General features: G+C 41.1%; 1 long non-coding RNA gene across 3 annotated transcripts in view; it reads left to right on the top strand.

Annotated features, from left to right (window-relative positions):
- LOC138739132 (uncharacterized) overlaps positions 1 to 26,623 on the top strand; it is a 225,559-nt gene extending 198,936 nt beyond the window's left edge. For 2 of the 3 annotated variants that reach the window (XR_011342026.1, XR_011342027.1), the window contains exon 9: positions 26,266 to 26,623. This is a non-coding gene — a long non-coding RNA (uncharacterized lncRNA). The remainder of the gene's footprint in view (positions 1 to 26,265) is intronic. The other variant, XR_011342025.1, reaches the window with a different exon arrangement.
- Positions 26,624 to 26,939: the final 316 nt, after the last annotated feature.

Raw genomic sequence — 26,939 nt, 5'->3', positions numbered from 1 at the left:
GCAGGAATGAGACACCAAGTGCGGAGGTCAGATCTGATGGAAAGGTCCTCTTTCACTTCTAGCCAAACAATGCATCCTGCTAAATGACCTAGAAACTACCCCACATGATCCATCATGATCTTCTTCCAGGACATTCCACATTGAGTACTGACTGATGGACCTGCAGTTATGGATGTTTTTTCTGCAAAAATATTTTTACATTGTATGGCAAGGCCCATCTGAATGGAACATTGTATATCATCAAGACCAGTTCCATTTTTGTCAGCATTGATGACAAGACTCATAGCATTGTGATGCATATTGCTTATGTACCCTTGTGTATAAAGGTGGCCATCAATATGAGGACCATGAGAGTGCATCTCTCTCATTTTCCTATGGAGACGTGTACACCATGGCCCAATGGACACAACCTATTTTAGATCATTGGATGAAATGTGCGGTGGCTATATGTCTACCACGGAGCAAGAACAGGGTACCTGCCATACCTGAGCCAATATAGCCACACTAAAATTACTTCATACTTGATGACCAGATTCAAATTGTGAGAGAATAGAGGGACTCAGTAGGTTAGGCAAAGACTATGAAAAGAAATGGACAGTCAAGTAGTGAGAGTCTTTCCTCCCTCTCATTGTCTGTTCAAAGTTCCAGCAGTTGTCCTTTTTTTTTCCTTTATCTTCCAGCATCCTTATGTTTCATTGTGTTTCCAGCATCTGTCCTTGTGTTTCCTTGATAACCACTGTTGAGAAGGAGCACCCTTCCCACATTTACAATTTTTGTTTCACTTCACCAAATGCACAGCTCCTGTGAAACAAATTCTTATTACTTGCAGGTGGTCAGAATTGATAGTGAAGGCAGAGATGATTATTTGAGCCAGCTGGCAAAGCTTCACTTGCAGCAAGGAACTCTGGCCCCAAAGGTAATTTCAAACTCTTCAATCTGTGGGACTGACCAGAAGGTGGTGACATTGCCCATGTTCAGGGTGAGTTTTTCTCTCCGATTAAAAATAGTTCAGTAACACGATGCTGGCCATCATTTAATACTGCACAGCAAGATCAGTACTGGACCTCTTCAAAATATGGGGAAACCCTTGATAAAAGTGCAAACTTGTCATTATATAAGCATGATTGGAATTTTTTTTCACATCTTTCTTTCCTTTTGAAAGTTAAATATAAGCAATTGAAGACCTACATTCCCAGTGCACCCACAGCCTTTCACAAGGAAACAGGCAACATGTTAATTAACTGGGTGTTTGTTATAAAAATTCAAAAGTCTGTGAATAAAAGAAGAACAAAAGTCACTGATATGCAAAGCAGTACCATTAGGAGCAGTTATCAATTGTGTGCCGAACCACTGTGTTTGTTTTGGTGAAAGATTTGTTATCATGTCTTCTGAAGATATCATAATTACATCATTGTCTAGCTGCTATAGCAACACAGCATAATTATCCTTGCTTGGAAAGCATATGTTGGAATCACAGAGAGATTTTCAATTTGTGATCTTCATAATTTAAGGTCACCCTCTAATTCTAACATTTAGCTTTTATTTTCTTAATTAATTTTTCAAGATATTGCATTGCTGGCAAGGCCAGGATTTATTGTCTATAGTTTCCCTTCAAAATATAAGGGATGAACTATTTTTCTTGAGACACTGCATCCCCCCACATTGCTATTTAGTCAAGAGTTCCAGAAATAATAGAGGACTGAAGATACATTTCAAATTAGGATAGTGGGTGATTTGGAGGGGAGCCTGCACCTATTGCATAGGACATAATAGCACAGTACAGACCCTTCTGTCCACAATTTTGCGGCAACCCATATATAGCTACCAAAAAAAAACTGAACTCTTGTCTGTCTTAATCCCCTATTCCAGCCTCCTCCACCCAGACACCCACAACTCTCTGTGTTTACCCCTGATGTCTCCCCTAAACTGTCCTCCCTTCACTTTGTACACTTTGTGCACTATGTTATCCTTGTAATTCTTGGTAGTAGAGGTTGTAGATTTGGGAGCTGGTGTAGCTGAGGCACTTAATTGCAGCGTTCATTGCAAATGGTGCACCTTGCAGTCACAGTGCTCTGGATGTGGAGGACTGGGTGGAGTCAGGAAGGCTGATGTGTCTTGCTGATGCTGAGCTTCTTGAGAGTTGTTGGACCTACGAGCAAATGCCAGTATTTCATTAGGCTCTTGACTTGCGTGTTGTACGTGGAGAAGCTTTGAGGTATCAGAAGTGTTTGCCTTGTTTGCCTTGTTTTTTAAAAAAATTTATATAGCTGGGTTTCTGGTCAACAGTGATTCCCAAGGCTTTGATGGTGGGGGACTTGGCAATGATAATATCCCATTAAATAACAAAGGTGGGTGGGTGATGGAAATAGTCATCATCTGACAGATTGGTAGATTTCTTGCCTCTTATCAGACAGCCACTGAGTGAAAACATGATCTGCTTCAAGTGTTGAGGAGTTGTGAAAGTAACTAAACATTGTTCAAGTGCTGGTAGGATTAATATCCAATAATCACAACTCAAGTTCAGGTTTATTTTTCATCCAGTTGTACACGTTCAACTTGACAAAACAGCATTCTCCGTTCCTTGGTGCAACACATCGCAAACAGACGAACAGACATACAGATAAATGATACCTACACTATATGAACAGTACTTATTGTATATACAAATATTAAAATGCAGAAATATTACTGTTAAATAAATAGTTGAATCATTAAGGGTTTGTATGTGCAGTTCACAGACTGCCTGTGGGAAGAAGCTGCCTGGTGATTCTAGCTCTGATATTCCTGTATTGATGTAATGTACAGGATGGTAGGAGTCCTCACTAATTTTGTGAGACCTTGTTAGACCAGGGCTTCCCAAACTGTTTAGCTTACAGAACCCTTTTTAGGAGCACTTGGAAATCACAGAACCGTGTAGTTACAAACCAGCAGCCGAAGTAAAATGGTGTCAATTTCTGATTCGAATGCAGTTGAGTCTAATTTAAATAAAATTATTTTTGTTAAACAGTAAGCAATCTGAGATAGTGCTTGCCATAATCCAGAATATTATTATTTTGTTTCAACTGAATATTAATCAAATTGCAAATACAAATATCAAATGCCCACCATCACCCACCTTCCAGAAGCAAGTTTCCAACCCATCCCCACCCAACCACGTCAGATCTCCCAACGCCTCTGAGGCAGGTACCTACCTCAGCTTTGGCTGCCCGCAGGTGGAGCTCCTGATGCCTCCAAAGTGGGTTTGCATCCCGGCCCCTGCTGTCCACAGACCCAGCCTTCCAACATCTCCACCACTAACCCCCATCCCCACCGACCAGGTGCTGGAGCCACTGTCACCTCTACCAGTGACCCTGACTGCAAACATACCGTAGCCCCCGATACCTCTATCAACACAGGTTCTGGTCCTGACCAGTGCTATTCCAGAGCCCATGCCAAGTCCATCACCAATTCCCACACCAATCTCAGTGAGAGGGAGGGGGCAAGGGAGAGAGTGAGTGAATGAGAGATGGGGATGGAGCAAATGAGCGAGAGGGGGAGGGAGTGAGCGAGCGAGTGAAAAAGAGAGGGAGAGAGCAGGTGAGCAATGAGAGAGGGAGCAAGCAAGGGGGAGGGAAGGAACAAGTGAGGGGGATGGAGGGAACAAGTGAGGAGGATGGAGGGACCGAGTAAGTGAGCAATTAGGGGAGGGAGTGAGGAGAGGAGGAAACGAGTGAGTAAGGAGGGGTGGGAGCGAGGGAGGGAGTGAGCAAGGGAGGGAGTGAGCAAGGAGGGGAGGGAGTGAGTGAGTGAGAAGGGTGAGGGAGGGATCGAATGAGTGAGCAAGGAGGGGAGGGAGCGAGTGAGTGGGAGGGAACACAAAAATCACAGAGTCAGAGCGAAAGCCTTTCCCATTGTATTGCACATATGGAATATCTTTCAGTTTAAATTTTCAAAATGTGGCTAGCCTCGTGCCAAAATAAATCTGAGTCTCATTGGTTGATATTGCTGTCTTGAAGTTTAATGTCTTCACTGATGTCTGAGCTGCTGACATCAGGCCTCAAGATGCCATTTTGTTTTGTTAGCATCAAGGCAACTATTTAGAAATATGGGTAAAAAGTAATTGAAATTTAAATAAAATAAAAAGTTATTACAAATTTTAGCTATTACTACCCATTTCTTCTGCGGAACCAAATTTGGGAAATGCTGCTTTAGACGATGATCCCTGTAAATCCCATCGATGAGAGGAAGACGGAGACCTCTCTGTGACTCTTATGGGCCTATGGAATGACCTCTAATCTAATGCTCTGCAGCAACTGTACCCCACTGTGAGCAGGGTATGACTTGATCATTGCAGTATTTTCTCCTTAACACTCATTGACATTATTATTAGTTGCCTCTATGCCACACTTGGTCAAAGGCTGGCTTAATGTCATGAGTAGTGAATCTCATCTCTCTTCTGAAATGCACTTGTTTACTACACGTTGGATAAGATCTGGAGCCATGTGGTCCTGGAGAGCCATAAACAGGACAGTAGTGAGCAGGTTATTGGTGATTGGCTGCTTAAAGTACTGCTAATACGATTTATAATTGTTGTTCGCTGAGAGAATAATATTTATTGGGAGGTATTTAGTCCCAGTGGACTTGTCCTGCATTTTTGTAAATGGCTCATGGATCTGCAATTTTCCACTCTGGCAAATAAATGCCAGTGTTATATCTATCAAACAGCTTGGCTGGGGGCACAACTATCCTGGAGTGCAGATATTTTGTGTTACAGCTGCAATGTTTTCTGGACCCTCTTCCAATGGTGTCACTATTGCTGCCAGCCATTTCTTGTCATCACATGGAATAAATCAAATTTTAAAAAAACTTGTATGTTGGTAAGGATCCCTTGGATCATCTATTTGACAGTTCTCGTTGAACAAGGTTGACAATAAGTCCATCTTGCCTCAAGTACCCATGAGTTGGGTTCTGCTGTTTAGAAGGTGGGCATTTCCTGGAGCCTCCTCTACCTATTAGCTTTGATATTGTTCCTCCCATTCTAGATGAATTAAGACTATAGGTCTGTTAGCTTTAAGTATGTTTGGCTCTGTCTTTAGGGGGAATTGTGGATGATGAAGAGGGTTTTCAAAGATTTAAACCACTAAGAGGAGTGGGCAGAAAGATGGCAGATGGAGTTTAATGCTGATAAGGGTGAGGTGCTTCATTTTGGAAAGAATAATCAAAGCAAGACATATGTGGTTAATGGGAGGACATTGAAGAATGCAGTGGAGCAGAAAGATCTAGGAATAATGGTGCGTTGTTCCCTGAAGGTAGGAGCGCATGTGGATAGGGTGGTGAAGAAGGCCTTTAGTATGCTTGCCTATATAAATCAGTGCATAGAATATTGGAGTTGGGAAGTAATGATGAAACTGTACAAGGCATTGGTGAGGCCAAATTTAGAGTACTGTGTGCAGTTCTGGTCACCGATTTATAGGAAGGATATTAACAAGATAGAGAGGGTGCAGAGAAGATTTACAAAAATGTTGCCTGGGTTTCAGCATCTGGAATACAAGGAAAGATTGAGCAAATTAGGTCTTTATTCTTTGGAATGCAGAAGGCTGAGAGGGGATTTGATAGAGGTGTTTAAGATAATGAGAGGGATAGATAGAGTTGATGTGGAAAGGCTTTTCCCATTGAGAGTAGGAAAGATGGATACAAGAGGTCATGGGTTGAGAGTTGACGGGCAAAGGTTTAGGAGTAACATGAGGGGGATTTTCCTTACTCAGAGAGTGGTTACTGTGTGGAATGGGCTTCTGGGAAAGGTGGTGGAGGCAGGGTCAATTTTGTCATTTAAGAAAGTATTGGATAAGTATATGGATGGGAGGGGGCTGGAGGGATATGGGCAGAGTGCTGGTAAGTGGGATGAGAGGAGGGTACTTGGATCAGTGCGGACTAGAAGGGCCAATCTGTCCTGTTTCCGTGTTGTAATTGTTATATGGTTATAATGTTTTTCTTCACACTTATTTATTAGTATGAGGGAAGAATATTGAATAACGGTGATTTGACTAATAAATGACATCCTGTGGGTGCAGTAGAAGTGTAAGTGGTAGCATGGATCAGAGTTTGTGTCATTGAAGTCAATGAACATAAAATTCAGCAAGATGAACTGCCAGTTCACCATCATCCATACCATACAATCTAATTTTATCCTCTCATGTCAACAACGATATAAGTACAGTTCAGCCTTTTGTGCAGAAGACTAAGAAACATAACTCCTTTTAAGCATATTTTACATTTTGAGTGATTTTATTTTTATGTTGAAGACCTCAAATTATGGTTTCTACAGGTGAACTACATGGCCCAAAAAATTTTTTTAATGGCTATCTCTGATCTCTACTTTTAATTCCCAGCTGATAAAAGTAATTTACATGTTTTGGCACAGCAAAGCTTTACCATGCCTTTCCCATTGCATTTCAATGTGATAGATGATCTTTAAAAAAATAAATAAATAATGTTGATAACTGGGAACATTCCAGAATGTCATTATCCCCTGAGAATTAATCTGTGTGGGTCATGATTCTGACCTTTATGTGTGAAGAATGCAAAGTATTTGGAATTAAGCATTACTTCAATCTGCTTGGTCTTACGCTATGAACCAAATATGAGCTAATCCTTAAAAATCCAAATTTACGATAGGTGAAAAATGAGAAAAAAAAGAAACTGTTTCAGATGACACTGCCTTTGGTGTAAGTAGGAGATTAAGCAAACTTCGGCAATAAAAAAAACAACCTTACTTCTCCACAGCAAGAAAGCAATTAAGTCGCTGGCTCGTGTGCAAATGTAATAACCTTGCCAAGAATGCTGCCAGTAGAAGTCTCAAAAATTAATCGAAAATGAAAAACTGTTGTAGGACTATCTCAACATATTTTCAGGACAGATCTTTATGCTTCACCTCCCATCTTGTCTAATTCAAAGGAAACAATGTGCACACATATGTTTTCACCCCCAAATTAAGTTGGACATGCACCTGGCTCCTGTGCTAACTTGCTCTGGGACTCATCCACTATTGATTGCATTTATAAATATGACTCCTTAAAAATCTGTTATTCATTAGAGTGTGTTAATGGTGTTGATGATTTATGGGCTGGGAGGGAGGGGTTCACTATATCCTGTCTTATATTTTTATGCTGTCTCTTTTGACCAGTTTATTTTAATTTGTTTGCTAAGAGGTTTAATTTCCAACTGCTTTGGATGGTTGAAGCAGCCTGGAATGTTTGGCAATTATCATGGCCAAAAGCAGGTAAGGAATGCATTGAGAGGAGACTGGCAGCAGATGGCAGACTGCAGGAGGGCAACTATCATGAAATCTTCAGAGAGCTAACCAGGGAAGCTGAACAAAACGTCTGTAAGGGAGTCACACCCTTGATATTTAAGAACAATTTTATAAAAGCATTATATGTTTTCATTCATTCTCAAAATGGGGACATCACTGGGAAATCAGATAATAGGCCCTTTCAGACAAAGAAAAAGCACGACTATAAAGGCAGAGATTCTCTACCCTTACGCCGGGGGACTTACTTTCTTTTTTTTTGTACTTAACACTGAGCTTTATTGGGCTCACAGCCCTGCTTTTATTCTCAAGATGAGGGTTGTGGTCAAAATCCTCTCAATACTGTTTGGTGTATTTGTGATCCGCTTTCCCTGATAAGCCAGTTGAGCTCTTTTGGTCGTGGCCAAGTGGAGGGCAGTGCTGCAGGCCTTGTGAAGCATGCTGGATCGTTGCATTCGTCTTTCATTTTGTGAGGCCCTGTGGGGGAGCTGTGAAGGGCCACCACAGAATCACAATTTTCTCATTTCGTCTGCTTGTGAAGTATGGATGATTTCAGCTAGGAGTCTGCTTTTTCCATAGCCAACTGTCCCCTCAAACATAATAACCTGGCAACAATCTGACTGTTCAGTCTTTGCTGCAACAAAATTTCTCAAGGCCTTGTGGAAAATCCTCATCTCTTTTTCTCGTCCTAGAAGAGGATAATCATCTTCTTTTTCAACAGAAATCCGAGGTTTTCCCAAGTATTTTTTGATGCTTTCTTGAAGGTGCCAAAGTCGTCTCCAAGGTGCCAACTGCAATCCCTTTTGGGGAAGGATAGTCGGTGGATTGCTGAGCCCCGCCGCCCCACATGAATGTATAGCTGCTGCAAGCGGCTGGTTAGGAGCGAACTGATGACGCCATCAAGCCCACGACCAATCTCCCCACTCACCCTCTCCTTCCTCAAGGCACGGCCAGTCAGCAGGATCTGTCAGGGCAGGGACAGCTGGCAGGAGCCGTCAGGCAGCGGGAGCCATTAGGGCAGGGGTGGTCAGCAGGAGCCATCAGGGGGCAGACAGTATGGGCGGTGACAGCTTCACCGGGGTGCTTCAGCCTTTGGGACCGCTCTCTGTGTCTGGCCTCCTTCGGCTCCGGAGGGCGCTACGAGGCACTGCTCTACATAAATGTTGCACAAGAGCAGCCTTTTAGGGCTACCCCACGAAAGGTAAGTTTTATGTTTTCCCTCTGCGTTTGTAGCTGGCTTTCAGGTGGAGGCCTGGCACGAAAAGGCCTATTGCCACCCTTGATTGTCCTGAAAAGAATTGCCACATTCTGTGTGGTCTTCAATGTGGTGGTTGAATATAACAGAATGAATCAAAGATCTCAGAGGCACTTTTGGTTCAAACTGCCCTTTGTGTACTTGCTTCCTGAATTCTTCCAAATAGTCTGTAATTCTGGCTGCAGAGTGAATAACCAAGCATACAGCAGAAAGAGACTCTCCCAAGATTCAACAATACCAGCAAGAGAGAGCACCAGTCTCCAGTCAGGTACATGAATGCTGCTGGCCATTGCCCATCCAGTGTCAATCACGATCATCACTAGGTAATTCAGCAGAGCAAATATAATAGCAAGCTGATCATTTCATGGAATTTGCCTGTTCAATTCTAACTGAGATGTATTTACATGTCACAGATGATAACTTATTTCGAGGAAATAAATGCATTACATAGTCATACAGTTGTACAATAGCTGATAGAGGCAGATTGCTTCTATTAGTAAGTTAGTGCCATTTAAGCAATTAACAAAATGACAACTCTCTGGCTACCTTACTGTAGAGAAAAGTTAAAGAATTTCATTTCTGTTACATTCTAAATGTAGTATTATGTGACATTAACTTTAATGTGCATCTTGCATACAATCTAGGGAAAATGAGCAAGTTAGAAATCATATTCATGGATACAATCATATGTGACATAACTGTCGGTGCCAGGCATTGTGTTTCTCTGACGATGAAAATACGACAGGCTGTGTGACAGTCTCTGCATGACTGCATTTGTGTAACGGCGACTGTCTCTGTTCAGATCTAAGGAAGGAAGTGTCAGAGAACAGAGACTACCAGTTCTCCAACCCAGTCACATCACAAAGTGTGGGGGAGTGGGCAGCTCCCAGGTTCTGTGAGAATCAATGATAGGAAGTGGAAAGGCATTGGGTTTCTTCCTGTAAACTTCGTGGGAAATTGTATCAAATGCTAAGAACTGAGGCAACAAAAGCATCATAAATTATGGCAAACAGGAAAAATTCATTAGCTTATGGAAAACAGCTCACAAAAAATATCAAAACTTCACTGAATACTTGAAGAATATCAGAAGCATTTTATTTCTCAGCACCACAAAACACTTCAGCTTTGATAGTGTGAATAATTCCCTTAAAATCTAAACGAATTCAATGCTCTTCGTTTCTATTAATTTACATGCCCATTGTATTGAGCAAGAACTCCATGTGTCAATGCTTCAGCTAAAATGTTGCTATTTATGTGAACTAATTGCCTAGAAAATAAGTTGCATAGCAAATTCAGTGAGAATTCATGCAAATCTCAATATTCCATCATATCAGTTTTGGCAGACCTTCCTCCATAACAGCTCTTCCAGAAAGCTTTCCGTTATCCACTCTTTCTTTCTCCCCTTCACCATATTTGACAGGGCTACCAAATAAATCTGTTTTATATTTCACCCTATTACTCTTTGTCCTGCCATTGGGAACCATTTAGGCTTCTCTTTATCCTTACCTTCCATCTCAGCAGTCGACGTGCAACTGTAATATCAGACACTTCCAAAAAGATGCTACCACCAGACACATTCTCTGATCTCCTCCCCTTCCAGAGTTCTAGAGACCTTTCTATTTGTGATGTCCTGGTTCAACTTTCCATCTTCTCTAAAGCCCACTCCCCTTCTCATGATGACTTCCCTTCTTAAATCCTAACTGATGCACTAAGTTCTTTCAGGACTTTCTACTTTATTTCTGATTTCTAGCATCTGCAATATTTTGATTTTTGATTAATGCACCCTCATATGCTTGACTACAGTATGCCGATAAATAAAATATGAATGAGATTTGGGGACTTACAAGATCAATGTTTATTCTGGGTTATTCCACGTAGCTCCCAAAGGATGCATCAAGGATTCTAACTTATACAGTGCAGTCAAACAATATGGTGGAACTTCTGGAATTTTTAATTGAAGTGTTCAATGCCTCTGCAGGCAGTGTGAACATTCCAGCATTAGCTTTTTGTATAGAAATAGCCACATCGCCAATTTGTCCATGGCAGAACATGGGATTCAAATATTCTCCTGCCATTTCCTTTCATCTTGTGACAAGAGATTATTCCTTGAAACTATAGGAAAATTATCAAAAATTATAAACAGCTAACGAGTTCTAAGTTTATTGAGCATAGAGATCCACCTGCTTTTTTCCATGATATGGGAAAATCCTGCAGGCCTGATCCTAGAAGAAAACTGGATAGATTATTTTTAATCCTACCCTTTATTTAAACCTAACCCCAAATAAGTTACATTGAATGTTGCTTGGGCAGAGAAGAAAATCTTGTCAAGAAGATCACACACCTAAAGAAGAGATCAGATATCTCTCTTAATAGTTTCAGAGAGAGATCCCAGTGTTATTTTTTTAAAATCATGGTCATTAAAATCTTACTCACGAGGCAATATTTAATGGGGAGGAATAAACATCTTTCCTGATGGCTATTTTATAGACCTTAAAATGCTTCATTCCTGATGGAAATCCCATCACCATATTAATGTCAATAGTTGACAGTCTCAATGTTATTGATTTTTTTTTACATTTGCTGAAGGTTTTTAAGCTTTGTTCGAGACTGCAAGCAAAACTTAAGTACTCTGAATATGAAACCAAGTCCAGAAGATGGCAGTGTAGCACAGTAGCTCTTGCACCATATCTCTCTCATCTGCACTCACAAAAAATGAAGAAGTAATCTGTTTACTTCATTAATGAGGCACGTGATTACCATACCTTGAGTAAAACCTAATCAACTGTAGGCCTTCTTGAAACACAAAACTGAAAAAAAATTACAACCTCATTTTCACTGAACTTCTTTGATTACAATCTTCACTCTGCCTTACTGATCCAATTGATGGCCACACATCCTGAATTAGTGCAATGAAATCTCTTGCAGTGCCAATGGACACCGATCTGGTATCTTTCTTTTAAGATCCTATTATAGAGAAAACTACAGCAATGTTTGTTAAATCTTCATGACCCCAAAGTTATTTTTTTGCTCAAATGTATAGCATTATTTAATGAGGAGATTCTCAATCAATAAACGTGGATTTGAATTCATTGAAACAACTGTCATAAATGTTTAAGTTGCAAGTTTTTACCAATAGAGAGTTTGTTTTTCCAAGTCCCTGGAGGTGATAGCAATAGAGACCAACTATGACTGTGTTTGTACAGTCAACAGGGATTAAGATTCCAAGGGAAAACTGGTTGGATTACTCTGAGGAAACAGAGGAAGTGTTGTGGGATTTATTTGGATGGCTGACTTGGTTTTACAAAATCTAAAAGGCTTATGGCATCCCTTGCCTAATTCTGATTTGTGCTTATTAGTGTTTTGTTGCATTTGGGTGACAACTTCATCTTGTGACAGTGAATAAATATCTTTAAATGTGAGTTGGGAGTTGCACACAGGTACAACCATCAGGTAAAATTACTACATGATTTTGGTCTATAAAGCTAACACAAAGTACAGGAAGATATAAGTGTAAACTCAGGGGTGAGTAATTAAACCTTTTGGGGCGGGGGGGAAATTTGGATTTAGAGTTGCAAAAACTGCTTTGGTTTCTTGGGGTCCTTTTATGTTTTTAGGTTTTATTCATAAGTATGCCTCCAACTAGAAAATTGTGCAGATGCTGTCCTTTTCTCCCTGATTGTTTTTCTCTTGTTTCCACATTGTCATTATGAAAGATTTGATGGTCCTTGAGATAGCGGGGTAGAACTTCAGGTACAAGCAACAGAGATTTAGTTCGATTTGGACATCACAATTGATTCAGATCTATTGTCAGAGTACATATGTGACATCACATCCAACCCCAAAATTCTTTTACCTGTGGGCGAGAATTATTGGTGGGGGTGAAAAAAACTACACAATATACACATGTAAAGAAATAGAGAACTGTAAACAGATAATGAATGTAAACAAACTGAGTGAAATACAGAATTTTTTTAAAAATTTATAAAGTGCACAAGTAAGAGTCCTTAAGTGAGTCTCTGAGTTTGTTGTTGAGGAGTCTGATGGTGGAGGGTAGCAGCTGTTTTTGAGCCTGATGATGCAAGTCTTGCGGTACCTAAACCCCTTTCCTGAGGGCAGCAGGAAGAACAGAGCATGGGCGAGGTGGTGTGGATTCTTGATGATTGCTGCTGCTCTCCGATGGCAGTGTTCCCTGTAGATGTTCTCAATAGTGGGGAGGGTTTTGCCTATGATGTCCTGGGCTGTGTCCACTACATTTTAGAGGGCTTTATGCTCAAGGGTATTGGTGTCCCCACACCAGATCATGATGCAACCGATCACTTCGAAAGGCAAACTGGAATGTATCCATGTCACCGCTCAGTCAGGCGTTGATATGCTTCAAAACCAACCTTTCATAGCACTTCATTACTGTTGATGTAAGTGCCAAAATGGTGGAGATATCACTCATACAAAAATTTAATACAACACAAAATCTTTTGAAGTGAATATGCTCAGACCTTTACTAAACTTAAACTGAAGTAAAGAGCCTGTGTCCTATTCTTAATGGCACTTAGCCATCTACACTCCAGTTCTATTTTCTTCTGCTCATACAAATATAGCTTTTGACTGGCTTTAACCCAATTCAGTATTCTGAATCAATTGTGATGTCCAAATCGAACTAAAGCTCTGTTGCTTGTACCTGAAGTTCTACCCCGCTATCTCAAGGACCATCAAATCTTTCATAATGACAATGTGGAAACAAGAGAAAAACAATCAGGGAGAAAAGGACAGCATCTGCACAATTTTCTAGTTGGAGGCATACTTATGAATAAAACCTAAAAACATAAAAGGACCCCAAGAAAGACTTTCAGCAGATTTAATTGCTCGACGCTGTGTAGAGTTAATTGAGACTTCCATAGAAAGCATCCAAAATAAACAAAAATCTTTGACAATCAAATTAATAGACTTTATTTCAGAACCTCAGCAAAAAAAAGTATATTGATTTGTTTATTTATGAATTTTTCTAAAATTTCACGCATAGAAAATCAAGAGACTAATTTTGCTTCTAATTTTTTTTTAATGTTAAAGTATAATTGTACCACACTAAAAGAAAGAGGTGGAAAACAGTGTTACAAATTCAATAAAGTTTGTCCTGTTGATAAAATTTGGAGTAAATGAGCTCCAAATTCTTTTGAGCCTTTCATTATTTTGGATAACCTGGTGGATTGGTTTTCTACTATTCTATAAAGCAATTATAGACAGTTTAGGATATTTTCCTTGCCCAAATAAAGATTTTTAGAGGTTTTTTTTTAGACAAGCAACAATTGGGAATAGATAAATAGGGATTACTGCTATGGATCTGAACATCACCCCCCCCCCCCACCCCCCCTCCTCCAATATTCTGGATTACAAATATGTACATGATTGTTTTTGTGCTAAAGGGTTCAGGGTCCAAGGGGCTTGTGAGCAAGGAGGCCAAAGGCAAGTTTACTGTTGGAGCCCAATATTATAGGCTAATTGTGTCTTTAATAGTTTAAGCAAATATTTAATTACTGTGTTGTTGAAGATTGATCTGTGTGCAATTGCAAAATCATATCACTATTAAAAGTAATATTTTAAATATCACTGTGAATTGTTGAAAATACAGCAGCAGATACAATTTTAGGGTCACAACCCATAAATTGTGATACACAACTTGATTACATACACAATTCATCACCACTCCCTGTACAAATTATGAAAGTAACATAAATATGCCAGCTTTTCAGTTTGTGTCACCTGAAAATAAAATTGAGCTGGAAAATGAATCAGTGACTCAGCACCTTTTTGTGAGCTTCAATCTGTGCTACAACCCCCAGCTCTGTTTCTGTCAACACATGTATCTGTTCTTAAATCTGATATACTCTTCACAACTAATCAAGTCAATTAATAATTGCCAACTTCAGATAGAAAACAATAATAGAATTGTTTATTCAAAAGAGATTATTCAAAAATGTTCTGCTTCTTCAAGAAACGTGGCATCCCCTCCACCACCATCAACTCAACATTTATTCGCATCTCCTTCACTTCCCACACCTCAGCATGGCCCGTTTTTTTTGAATATTTTATTTATAATTTTTCACACAGGCCTGTACCGTCATATACTGCGTCCTGCCAACGATGGCAGTTCACTATCTTGTGTACGTGTACTCTGTTTCTCTATAACTGTATATACAAGCTCACGCCATTACCCACCCCCCTCCTCCCACCTATAAAACTAAACAATTCATTCATACTGCATTAACATTAAGGAAATGAATAAGAGTACAAATAATAAAAAAGAAACAGGGTCTATCACGGCTCAATGGACGGCTTCTGGTTGGTGCTCATTCTTGACTTTCCTTGATCGGGATCAGTGCGGGAGAGAAAGAGCTGCAACAGGGGACAGTAGAACAAACACCTATGTATGTATGGCTGCCAAATCTTCCGAAAGGTACTGTTCTTATTTCTCAGATTGTAAGTTATTTTCTCTGGGGATTGCATTTCCTTGTTCCATCGCTCGATACTAAGAATAGAGTCGGACTTCCAAGTCACTGCAATGCACTTCCTGGCCACTGCTGATCCGATTAACACAAATTAGATTTGAAATTTGGACAGCTTCATTGTAAGCCTTATGTCCAATATTTTTCCCAACAGGAACAACTGTGGGTCCTGAGGGAACTGTTTACCTATAATTTTCTCCAGGACCTGGCCTAGATCCACCAAAAAGGGCCTCACCTTGGCACATGACCAGGTTGCATGCATGAATGTCCTGGTTGCAACAACGTACCTAAAGCATTGATCTGGGAGTTCTGGTTTTGATCTATTGATTTTCTGCGGCGTTATGTACAACTGGTGCAAAAAGTTATACTGGACCAGCCTATAACTTGCATTAATGTCTGTAGTCATGCTTTCCCGGCACAGGTCGGACCAGCATTCTCACCAATTATAATGCCCAAGTATGACTCCCATCTTTCTCTTGACCTATGAAGGCCCGGTTTGGGTCCCTCTGACTGGAACAGGTAATACATTACTGAAATAAATTTCTTGACAATCCCCCTTTGAATCAGGGCCTCTCTTCTTCTGCAACGAGGTAGGACCAGACCTGGACCTAATATGTCCTGTAGAAAAGACCTTATTTGAAGATAGCAGTGGAATGTTTTATTCGGTAGATCATTTTTATTTCATCATCGCCTCTCTTTTTCGCGGAGGAGAGGTACCATGTTGGGCACAAATTGATCTTCACTTGGTGGGCAAGAAGATAGCAGAGGATTTTATTTATAAATGGGACATTAAATTGTTGACAGGGAAGAAGTGCAGCCCCATATTAAAACAAGTGATTAGTATTGGCCAAAATCAACCAGTATTTGGATATTAAAGTGGGGTTGTCCCCAAAATCGCCCTTGACTCCGAATAAATTAATACCACTGACAGTGGGTAACAAGATTCTGGACATCTGGCTCCATAAGGAAGTCAACTGTATAGAGGATTGTTACGTGCATGGTCCCTTCTGCACCGAGATGCAACAAGACAGCGTTCCCCTTGTCCTCACCTACCACTCCACCAGCCTCTGCATCCAACATATTATCCTTCCCAGTTTCCATCACCTACCACATGATCCTACCATCAGAAACATCTTCCCCTCACCTCCCCTCTGTCTTCCATGGAGACCACTGCCTCCATAACTCCCTCGTTCACTCATCCCTTCCTACTAATCATCCCCTTGGCATCTTCCTCTGTGACCGCAGGAAGTGACACACATGCTCACACCTTCATCATCATCATTTGGGGCCCCAAATAATCCAACCACATGTGAATCTGCAAGAGTCACCTACTGTATCTGGTGCTCCTATTGTGGCCTTCTTTACACTGGAGACACTTTAAACACAGACTGGGAGATCGCTTCACTGAGCACCTTCACTCTGTCCGCATCAATGACAGGGATCTCCCAGTGGCCGACCATTTCAATTCTGCTCCCACTCCCATGCCAACATGTTTGTCCACGAACTCATGTACTGATAAACCAAAACCACCCATAAATTGGAGGAGGTAATACCTAATATTCTGTCTGGATGGCAGAATCTCCGATCTCCGATCGGATGGCATTAACATTATTTTCTCCAGTTTCTGCTAGATCATTCCCATTTCTCCCTCTCTTCCCTATCCCTCTGTTTCCATCTCTTCATCTCCCTTCCTTCTCCATTCACAAAGCCATTCCCCCTCCTCTTGTTTACTGTTGTGCCCTCCCTCCCTTATCTACCCATTACCTCTTGCTCGTGGGACTGTGCTTCTCCTCCTGCTCTTCTCCCACCACCCCCCTCCCCACCATTTGTTCAGCTGCCTACCTACATTTTTCCTCAAACCTTGATGAAGAGCTCAAGCCTGAAACATTGGTTATGTACCTTTATTTTTGCTATATAAAGTATGCTGTTTGACCTGCTGAGTTTTTCCAGCATTGTGTTTTTACTTGATTATTCAAAACGTATATGTAATAGTCTACTCCTCTTCCATGTTTGTTTTCTCGTATTTGCACATTTGCTTGCAGTATTTTAAATGTTAAAATTCTGGCTTATTTTTAATGTATAGAATTGTCAATTCAGAAGATTGTTCAGCTGAATTAAGGTAGTTTTAATTAGATTTAAGCAGCTGAAGATTATTTTATCTTGAATATTGTTTATTGGATTGTTAGAATATTGATGGCTTCCATCAGCGCTGTCTCCGCTCCATCCTCTACATTAATTGGAATGACTTCATCTCCAACATCGAAGTAGTCGAGCTGGCAGAGTCCGCAAGCATCGAATCCATGCTGCTGAAGACCCAACTGCGCTGGGTGGGTCACGTCTCCAGAATGGAGGACCATCGCCTTCTCAAGATTGTGTTCTATGGTGAGCTCTCCACTGGCCACCAAGACAGAGGTGCACCAAAGAAGAGGTACAAGGACTGCTTAAAGAAATCTCTTGGTGCCTGCCACATTGACCACCACCAGTGGGCTGATATTGCCTCCAACCATGCGTCTTGGCGCCTCAGAGTTCGGCGGGCAGCAACCTCCTTTGAAGAAGACCGCAGAGCCCACCTCACTGAAAAGACAAAGGAGGAAAAACCCAACACCCAACCCCAACCAACCAATTTTCCCTTGCAACTGCTGCAACTGTGCCTGCCTGTCCCACATCGGACTTGTCAGTCACCAACGAGCCTGCAGCAGATGTGGACATACCCCTCCATAAATTTTGTCTGCAAAGCCAAGCCAAAGAAGAAGAAAAGAATATTGATACAATGCATACAAAATAGAAATAGAACTTAATCATTAGCGTGCGGAAAGAAAGAGATGAAGTTGTGGAAAGGTTTATTTCGCCTTACTCTGAAAACCAAAAAAATTGGATTCTTCAATGCATATTTATCACCTACGTCAATGGCTCGCAACCCTATTTTACCCCTCACTCGTTCCAAACTCACCCCCTCAGAAAGTCTGGCCCTCCACTCTCTCCACATCAATCCAAATCTCACCATCAAACCTGCAGACAAGGGTGGGCAGTTGTGGTCTGGTGCACTGACTGAACCTAGATGATGACTCTCAGACACCTCCTCTTAAATACCCCTCCAACAGGACCCTGCAAAACTCATCTTAAGTAACCTTTTACTTGCTGCAGACCAACAATCACAAAACCTTACCACCAGTTGATCTATGTCATCACTGATCAAGTCATCACAAATACAATGAGTTAAATTTTTCATTATATCCAAGGATTTTGCCAAAATAATTATATTTGGTTAAGCATCAGGAATTCTTTTGTGATCCCTCTGAATTCAGAAATTATTGTTTCAAGAAATATATGACGGAACTCAAAATATTTCTTCATTGAAACAGTTCCTGTTGTCTTTAACCAGCTCATCTGTAGTTATTCTCCAACAAAAAAAAAATATTTTTCCAAATTATTTATTCTTGAAATAATGTTGTATACACTGCAGCTACTGTTACAGATATCTCCTTTGTTTGACTCTTCTTGGGATTAGTTTGATAGGACAAATAATGTTTTCTTGTCAGTGTTAACATGAATTTGAATCTTAAATAAATATCTTGTGCAGTGAAGAATCCCCAAGCTACTTTTTATTATTTTTGATGTTGTGAAGTTGAGCTCTACAGTTTTGGGAAGGATTTGGGAAGGTGAATCTTGCATCAGAACCTCAGAAGCTTGGATTCTTGATTAAATCTTGTGACTGAAAGCATCTTAAACCATATAAACTGCACCATTTAGTATTTCATGAAAGACTAGACTTTTTTTCTGGAGTCACAAAAATTTTTGGAAGAGGAAACTACACTTTTAGGTATCAGATTTAGTCAATCAACTACACAATATTTGTGCTGACAATCAGCAGGTAGTCCCAGAGCAAACTGCCAGATACCTGCAAGTCACATCTCGTTTCATTTTTGGGTTAATCAAGAAGCACTCAGTCAGGGCCTGAGATCAGAGCCCAGATACCTTTTGTGTCTGGCCTCTCAACTTTAGCCACCCATAGTTGGTGCAGCTAACACAGTTGTATTCATTAAAAGAATAAATGACTAATATTAACCCTACTTGTGACAGATGCAAATCTGATATTTCTACATTAACACATAAATTTTGGTCTTGTCCATGCTTAGAAATCTATTGGAAATAAATTTTTTAATATCTTTTCAAATGTATTTCAGGTGAAACTATGACCATTAAACCAAACATAGGGAGTTTTTCTGTACCTGCACAACAGCCTTCTCTCTCAATGTTGGCTAGAAGAGCAATCTTATTCTAGACTCCAGGCCTTCAACACTGATTCAAAGGTTCTCTCATATTATGCCCTGCTTAAGTTCAGAAAAATAAAATTATGGTAGATATCAGGTATTTGTTTCATCGGTAAAATTTGAAGATACATGGAGACCTTTTATGTTTTATTTTCATTTGATGTAAATGTTTTTAATGTGATTAGATATATTCACTCTTCCAGATGAGATGTAGTCTTACCTTTGTCTTTTGATTCACGGTATGAATCAAAAGCTACAAAATATAGCTTTTGATTCATACCGTGAATCAAAAAACAGGTAAGATTATATTTCATCTGGAAGATTGAGATGTATGTAACCCTCAGGATAAGCTGCTTGGATGTTTTAATTTTGGTTAGTTTCTTTTATTTTTAATAGAGTAGGTTAGGTGTATTTATATATATATATATATATATATATTTTTTTTTATTTTTTTTTAATGTATATATATATAATATCTTTGATGTCTTTTCTGTCTTCACTCAGTGCAGTAGAGGAGGGAACCAAGTTTATACTGTTTGAAATTTTATATATATATAAAACATTATATTTTCAGTTTCATTCCTTTTTCTTCATTCTATTGTATTTATTATAAAAAAACAATTTTAAAAATAGATTGAAAAATAAAAGAATAAATGTTGCGGGCATCAGGTCCACTTTCATCTGTCAGAGACTGTTAGAGCAAGGTGAGCTCATCTTGCAAAAGGCAGTTGAATTGGAAGGTACACTGAAGGTGGCCCTCCAGAATATGGAGGCTTACTCAGCCGATAATGCAGCCACCTTGTGATGACCCCAGGCACCGCCAACTTTGGACGCACCTCCACCGTCACATCCTGCCAGCGATCCAACCACAGCTGCCATATACTGTATGCGCCAAACACCACCATCTCCATGTCCTGTCTGTCAATGACACGACCATGGCCGCTGTACTCCATGAGCACCCAAAGTGCTACTTCTGTGGCCTGGGCAAGCACCTGAGGAAATGTTGCCCAATGAAAGATGCAGGAAGAAGGGGCACTATGTGAAGGTGTGTTGATCCAAACCACCTCTACCCAGTAGCACCCCGTGCAGGCAACCATCTTGGACACCACCATTTACAGAAACTAACAGCGCCACGTGTGAGTCGTGAGGCCGCCATTTTGGGCACCATCTTTGAGATCCTGCAGTACCACATCTGAGCTGTGGGGGCCACCCTCTTGGATGCTGCCATCTTCTGGCCAAATACATGAATGCACTGCTGTATCGACAAGCAACAACCTGACACTGGCTTCCATCAGAATGGACCAAGGTAGTCCTCATCAACTCGCTAGGTCAATGACGGACATTCTGGAAAGTGGCCACATGATGAGTTGGTTGTTCAATAGTGGGAGCATGGAGAGCTTCATCCACCCTGACACGGTGCAGCACTATTCCCTCATTGTAAGGCCAGTAAGCTAAAAGGTATCCTTGGCCTCAAACTCCTATGTGGTTGATGTTTGCGGCTACTGCATATTAACCCTGACTGTGTTGGGTATGGGCTACAAAGACTTCAAACTCCTAGTGATGTCGCAGCTCTGCGCTTCAATGCTACAGGGACTAGACTTTCAATGTCACCTTAAACATGTGATGATGGAGTATGACAGGCTCCATCCCCCCTTCACCATCTGTAACCAACAGTTTTTAAACCACTGTGCCCTACTGGCAATTACCCTTCAGCTGTTCCCCTCCACCCCCACTCCAGTCTCCAACCTAGCCAGCCAGTGCGCATGACCTGTGGCCTCTCCACCCTCAAAATCTCTTGTCTGCCACTGTTTTCAAACTTCACCACCGAATGTAAACCTATTGCCACCAAAAGTAGATGGTACAGTGATGGGTACAGGGCCTTTATTAGGGTGAAGGTGTAGTGGCTACTCAATGAGGGGATCATTGAACCCAGCACCAGCCCTTGGAGAGCACAAGTGGTGGTGGTGAGGAACAGGGAGAAAAGCAGAATGGTTATCGACAACAGTCAGACCATGAATAGATACACACAGCTGGACGTGTACCCCTCCTCCCATATGTCTGACATGGTGAACCAAATCACGCAGTATTAAGTATTCTCCACCATCGACCTAAAGTCAGCATACCACCAGCTCCTCATCCACCAATATACTGGTTTTGTGGCAGATAGCTGCCCTGGGGTCTCAGTCTTCCAGTGGGAGATGGACCACATGGTGGACCAATATGAGCTGTAGACCACATTTCCATATCTGGAAAATGTCACCATCTGTGGCTATGATCTTCAGGACCATGACACCAACCTCCAAAAATTCCTCCATACCGCCAAACTCCTCAACATCTTGTACAATAAAGATAAATGCATATTTTGCACAACTCGCCTTGCCATCCTTGGCTGTGTTGTTGAGAACGGAGTCATTGGCCCTGACCTTTGGAACTTACCTTCCCCAACAGCCTTAAAGCCTTGAAAAGGTGCCTGGGCCTTTTCTCTTACTATGCCCAGTGGGTTCCCCACTATGTGTATAAGGCCCACCCCCTCGATAAATCCACTCTTTTTCCCTAACACCAGAGGCCCGAGCAGCCTTCAACCACATCAAGGCAGATTTTGCCAAGGCTACGGTGCACGCCATGGATGAATGCTCCCTATCCCAGGTGGAGAGATATGTATCCGACTTCATTCTGGCTGCTACACTTAACCAGACAGGCATTCCCGTCGCTTTCTTTTCCCATACCTTCCAGGGCCCCAAAATTTGACACTCCTCTGTCAAAAAGGAGGCCCAAGCCATTGTCGAGGTGGTGCAGCATTGAAGGCACTACCTGGCCTGAAAATGATTTTCCTTGCTAACTGACCAATGCACAGTTTTGTTCATGTTCAATAACTAGCAGCGGGGTAAAGTCTAAAGCAACAAGATATTGAGGTGGAGAATCAAACTTTCCACTACAATTAAGATATCTTGTTCTGACACGGGAAACTCAGTGAGCCCCCAAATGCTCTATCCTGTGGAGCTGTGCAAATTGATTGCTGATAAGCCCTTCACAATGATCTCTGCTACCCTGGAGTCACCAGGTTCTTTCACTTTGTCAAGAATCAAAATGAGCCCTACTCTATTGAGGAGATCAGGCCAATAACCAAAAATTGCCAGGTCTGTGCAGAGTTCAAACTGCATTTCTATCAGCCAGACAGAGAGTAGTTGATGAAGGCCACCCGCCCTTTGAACATTTGAGTATTAATTTTAAAGGATCACAATGTATACTTCCTCAATGTCATTGACGAGCACTTGCATTTTCCGTTTGCCATCCCCTGCCCCAGACATGACAGCTGCCACAGTCATAAAGGCCCTATGCAGACTCTTCACACTGTTTGGCTTCCCTTGCTTGTTCATAGCTACCGGGGGCCTTCTTTTATGAGCGACAAAGTACCTGTTGGCCAGAAGCATCATGATGAGCAGGACAACCCATGAGTGAGCAGGCAGGTGGAAAGGGAGAATGCCACAGTCCAGAAGGCCAACCTTGGCTCTGCAGCCTAGAGGCCCTCCTGTCTCCCAAAGGAAAGTCCCCCCTGAGGCCCTCTACTTGATAGGTCATTTCTATGTTCTGCCACCAATGCCAGACCACATGAACAAATGTTTTCATTTCTGCTACATGACTGATATCCCCAGGGCCGGTCCTACTCTGGAAATATGTGAGGAGAAATAAGTCTGACCCACTGGTAAAAAATCCATCTACTCCATGCCAACCCCCAACATGCCTATGTGGTGTACCCTGATGAAACAGTACCTGTTAGGGATCTGGCTTACTCAGGGGCTCCTGAAACTATTACTGATCACCCCGTGCCCCTTTCATCTCTCATTATCCATGGTGCACGAGGGCTATGGCATGTAACCCAACTCCAATGGATGGCATACCAGACTTGATGCCACACACCCACCAAGCCAACACTGACGAATGAATACAGGAGCACCAGACTGTCCAGGACCCCATTGCTGTACTGCAGTCAAGGGTCACAGTGGCAAATCAGACCACCCAAAAGACTTGTGATTGCATCTAATGTATTTTACCCCACCTGACTTTTTAAAAAAAAAACAAGGGGTGAATGTGGTAAATCACTGTCTATATATTTACCTGTGGTGCCACCTGCAGACTCCTGAATAAAGGTAACTGTTCCACAGTCCCTTCCCCAGCTCAGGACAGTCGACCAGCATGGATGTGCCTCCATTCTATTGTGAATAAAAGCCTGTCAGTTTTGCATAACTTCCAGTCTTTTGATGGTGCATCACAACCATTTCAATTCTGCTCCTTACTGACATGTCTGTGCATGGCCTCATGCAACTGCCAAACTAAGGCCACCCGTAAATTGGAGGAGCAAAACCTAATATTGTCTGGGCACTCTCCAACTGGATGGTATTATCATAGACTTCTCCAGTTTTTACTAGCCCACTCCCCATTCTCCCTCCCTTCCCTATCCCTCTGCCGCCTCCAACTCTCCACCCTTTTCGGTCTCCATTCATAGAGCCTTCCCCCCTTCCCCTATTCGATATGGTGCCATCCCTCCCTTATTCACCTATTATCTCTTGCCCATGGGCCTGTGCTCCTCCCATGTCCCTTTCACCCCTCCACCATTTTATTCAGATACCTGTCTACATTTTGCCCATACCTTGATGAAGGGCTCAGGCCTGAAACTTTAGTTATGTATCATTATCTTTGCTATATAAAATATGCTGTTTGAGTTTCTCCAACATTGTGCTTTTACTTCAATCACAGCATCTACAGACTTTTATGTTTTACATTCTGTAAATCCGACCCTACTTAAACTTACCAAAATGCATCAAACCTACTGAGTTCCTCCAACATTTCTGTGTTTTTATCACATCCCACTTGTCCAAATTGATCTGAATCCTATTGTATTCTTAGCGAATGTCCTAACTATCCACAATCCTAGCTCTGTCATTACCTTGCCCATGCAATTGGAGTCTTTCGTCTGAATATATTTGTGAATGTGTGCATCAATAAATCATTAAAAAAATCTCAGCTTTACTGTTTGGCAAACTGTTGAAACTTATAATGTATTCAGTACTTTGATCACTTTTATTAACATACCTCAGTGATAGGAAAAATTGGTCCAATCTAGTAATATCAATCATATAAGGTACAACAGCCAAAAACATTGTTGGTTTGACCTTTTCAATTATTTCTTTCAGAGCTTGCTGTGTGAGATGTGATATTACCACATTCTTCACGTGGTGGCTTGAATTAGATTCATTCAATCACTGGATCAGATTATGGTTGCATTTTTTTTAAATGCGGGCAGGTCACTGGTACACCTGGTTGAGCTGCAGTCTCCTATTTCCAATAAACCAGCTTCAGTTTTTATCTCTGACACTTCATGCAGAGTATTTGCATATTCTCCCTCTGACTGTGTGGATATTCATTGAGTAATATGTTTTGCTCTCAGAGAAAGATGTGCAAAATGGATATTTAGCTGGTTACAATAAATTGCCCCAAATGCATAGATGAGTGGTAGAATGGAGATACACAATGAGAATGTGGGGAGAATACAAACGGATTCATTTTGAGATTAGTGTTTGCCATTTGCCTGAACCTAGGAGCATTGAGCCATCAACTCATAACCTCAAAAGGAAAGTCTGCAAGGCAACCTCTAAGGCTTCATTGACACAAGATAAACTGAGTAGAGTACACAACATGGCAGGGAACGGAAGTTGATCATTATAAAAGAATTGATTGTAAATGGGAACATCTCATGTGGTAAACCAATATTTTGCAATTTGTCCCCAGCCTACAGTTGCAATCAGCTGTCTCTAAGTTTGAATCTCTTGGCATACACATTCCACACTCTGTGAAGTGTGGGTACTGCAGTTCCATTCCAAAATTCTATTCTGGCAGCTTTATGAGTCAGATCAAAGCAGGAATTTCATCCAGAAAAAAAATCAGCTAAGGAGACACTTGAGAAAAAATAAAGTCAGTATTTTATTCTCTTTGTATTTATCAGCACCCAATTTGTATTTTTCTTTCCATTACCTTCAGCATCCTGCTAACTCATCCTTCTGCCCTCACAAACACTGCAAAATGGATTGACTTACAAAAGAGAAAATAATCCTAAAGAATTGAAGACCATCTTAAATATTATATGCAAATTCAAACAGAAAATGATGCAAACACTCAGCAATCAGGCAGCATCTGTGAAGAAAGAAACAGAATTAATGCTTCAAGTAAAAAATGCTTTGTCAGAAGTGGGAAAGAAGGAAATTAATTTTAAGTTGCAGCAAAAGATGTGGGAGGGGTGGATAGGACAAAGGGAATATCTCCGATAGGGTGAGATCTGGGTTGCTGAGATGATCTGCACTGAATGAAGGAAGCCAGTTTATGGATTCTTGAGGGTTGTCAGAGAAATAACAGGATCAGAAACCTTTTAAAGCCATGTGAGAAAGGCAGTTAAGCGGAAAGAAAGAAATCTAAAAGCTGTGAATCACAACACTGTAGGAAATGCTACAAATATGTATAGACACAAATAAGCCATAAGATAGAAAATACTGGGGGAAAAAACTGAACAGATCGGGCAGAATCTATGGAAAGTGGAACAGAGTGATCATTTCAGGATGAAAACCCATGTGAGAATGGGGAATGTGAAAAAGCAAGTTAGTTATAATTTGCAGCAAGGATTGGTTTGGGGGGTGGGGGGCAGGAATATCATTCAGAATGATATTCCTGGTGTGAGCCGATCAATCAGACTACTAACAAAGAAGTACTGAGTGGAACCATAGTTCCCTGGGTGCATTGACATCACATTGCTTTTTATCTTCACCAGCTCTCCTCCTTCAACTCTACATTTAAAATTTCCTTGCTAGTTCTGATGAAGTCGTTGACCTAAAACATTAACTCTATTTCTCTTTCCATGCATGCTGCCTCACCTGATGACTTATATAATTTTTCTTTATATTTCAGATTTCCAACATCAAAAGTTCTTGATTAATTTACTCAATAAATGATGTGCAAAATGTGAAGCCACTACCTCACAATACCTGGAGACACGAATTGAATTCTGACCTAAATCCTGTGTGGAGTTTGCACATTTGCCCTGTGACGGTGTGTGTTTCCTCCAATGATCCATTTTCCACCCACATCTAAAAATGTGCAGATTGATAGGTACTACAATGTGGTACTACAGATTGCCTCTACTGCATAGATGAGTGGTCGAATCTGGGGGAAGGTGTATAAAATGTTGGGTGAAACTGCAATGGAATCAAAGTGTGATTAGTGTGAAGTGGGTGGTTCGTAGTTGGTGCAAAATTGAGTGGCCTCTTCCCTGCTGTTTCTCTCTGTGACTTTAACTTCCCTCAGTACAACAATTCATCCACATTGATCACTAAGTTATTTTGATTCTGTGCCCCTTTCAGAAGGGAATGTTTTCATCAATTTCTCTGCCTAAAGGTAGTCATGTTACAGACACAAACTAAATGAGAAAATAATAGAAAAATGATAATATCTTAAATAATTGCATCGGCGTATTTTCTAAGCTTTCTTGAAAAAAATGGCAGGGCTGCTGAAGTGCTGTAATGGCAACAGTGTCATTGATGCAGACCCGGGAAGACTGGCGAGCGGAGACACAGTGCTCCCTC

This window comes from Narcine bancroftii, chromosome 7 (assembly GCF_036971445.1).
Source record: "Narcine bancroftii isolate sNarBan1 chromosome 7, sNarBan1.hap1, whole genome shotgun sequence".
In the NCBI taxonomy this organism is placed as follows: domain Eukaryota; kingdom Metazoa; phylum Chordata; class Chondrichthyes; order Torpediniformes; family Narcinidae; genus Narcine; species Narcine bancroftii.
This window is presented reverse-complemented; position numbering and strand designations above follow the sequence as displayed.